This window comes from Pezoporus wallicus, unplaced genomic scaffold (assembly GCF_028554395.1).
Source record: "Pezoporus wallicus isolate ANWC-B61680 ecotype Strahan unplaced genomic scaffold, APGP_CSIRO_Pwel_v1 contig_227, whole genome shotgun sequence".
NCBI lineage: Eukaryota > Metazoa > Chordata > Aves > Psittaciformes > Psittacidae > Pezoporus > Pezoporus wallicus.
The window spans coordinates 14,558,374-14,560,533 of NW_026635704.1; positions in this window are offsets into that span (position 1 = coordinate 14,558,374).

A 2,160-nucleotide genomic window follows, 5' to 3' on the forward strand; every position below is an offset into this window, starting at 1 on the left:
CTGATTATAAAAACTTGCCAAAATTCCTGGAAGTGAATTTTTGGTATTTGAAATCATGCAGCTTTGAGTCCCCTATGAATAAAAGATTTGTTGGATTTTTCTCCTCTCTCTGCTAGATCTTGTCTTTATTATTGATAATGCTGCTTTTGTAGCACCACAGAGAATGCACAGCACTTTAAAACTTGTGTGTCCAGGCAATGCAAAAAGGTGGCAGGCCAAAAACTTAATGAAGGTACCTAAAAAAGGCTCTTTAAATGGTCAGTTAAATTATGTCATACGCAGGGTGAGAAACGCTTTGCAAATCATGCATCCAAGAGACACGGAGGTGGATGTTTATTTATATCCTGTTAGAATTAGTAATCTTTTGTTCATTAGTAGACTAGTAAGATTGCCACTATTGAGCTATGCCTCACCTACCTGAAAAATGTGAAGCTTTTCTTGAAGGACTTAGGGTTTGTGTGCTAGAACAAGAGATCTAATTTAGAAACCCCATGTGATTTCCCCTTAAGGCAGTGAGAATCTCTTCTCTTGATAACCAAATGTGAATAAACTTGCCATGAATTTGCATTTTTGGTTCAAAGCCCGTTGCTGATTTCCTTTTCCTTGATTTATTGAGTACACAAAGTATCACCCTTCTAAGACCTGAGTAATGTAATTTCTTTTTGCTTACAGTGTCTGTGGCTAAATGACTCAGTGCAAACTGTAGTTGGGGAGTACTTTGCAGAGACAGCCAGGAAATCTGTAACTTGTTACACAACTTTGAACAGGTCACTTAAATGCTTGGCATTATCATTTACTCCACCTTTAAAGTTGGAACAGTGATATAGATCCACCACAGTTACTGTGAAGAGTATATGTGAAAGACATTATGGGAAGATAAACTATTTATTATACATTTTGTGCAGGCCGGTTGTAAAAAGCAGTGTGGGATTGGTTTCCCCTGCCCCCTGTCAGTAACAAGTGTAATTTCTACGGAAAAGTTCACACAATTTTCATGGAACTTCTCATAAGTGTGTTGTGAGTTGGGTGCGGGAAGGCAAACCACATTTTTCCATACATTGTTATGTAGTTCCATTGCTAGATGAGGGGTTTTTGTTTGTCTGTTGGTCTTCTGTTTGTTTTGTAATATCTGTGTGTTTGGGAAGACGCACAAAAGAGAATTCCTCCCAGGACTTTCTGAAACAAGTGGCTCCCTTATATGCTGGACTCCAGTGACAAATCCATCTCATTACAAACCATAATGGCATAATGTGTCTAGGAAAGTGAAACCAGATGAAATTTGTAGGAAGCTTTTCATTAATCTGTGATTCTCATGATCCTTACATAGAAGAGGTCTCCAAGGAACGGCAGTAAAAAGGAGTCATATCATTTGACTCTTTGGCAAAAGATACTTTTGTTTTTCTTCTTGTCTGCTTATAGTGAACAGTAAATGTTCTGCTATTTCTTTGTATGATTTGAACTAAAGACTGGATAGAGCAAAGATACTATTTTTGATATACAGTTTGCTTATGAATTTTCACAACTTCTGTTCACAAATCTCTGTGACAAAGGGCTTCCCAACAAAATTCAAGTCATGGCATTATTTTTGGTTTATGCTTTGCATCTGCACCTCTTTCATCCTCCTTTATGATGTGTTTTCCAAGCACTTCTTTCTCTCTTTAACTGAAATATGGCATAAAACTTAGGCAGACTGAATTTTAGATCTAGATTTGAAGTACAGCCACACAAAATTCCCCGTCAATTAGAAAAAATGCTTTCACATTAGAAACATTCAGCCATCTGTGCATTATATATTGCTGTGAATGCGCATAAACTGTTGTGAGAAGGCTTTTGTGGTATGCAGCTTTAATGTATGGTTTTACAGGTACCCTGTAATGTCTATGTGTTTATACTAATGTATGTAACATTAGTGGTGTTTTTCCTGTCATGTGACGCTTGCATACTTTGGAATTAATTGCCTAGTGTTTTTAAACTGCCTGGTTCACCACCCTGTGGAACCTTTTAACATCTTCTTGTTTTCCAGCTGGTTCTGGAAACAACGGGATCTTGTCTTATAATCACATTTGTTTCCTGACCATGAACAGAAAAGCCTAAAGGAGGGAAGACAGATGAAGAAATTCTTAGTATCTACTTTGTATAAAAATTATGATTTTAAGGATG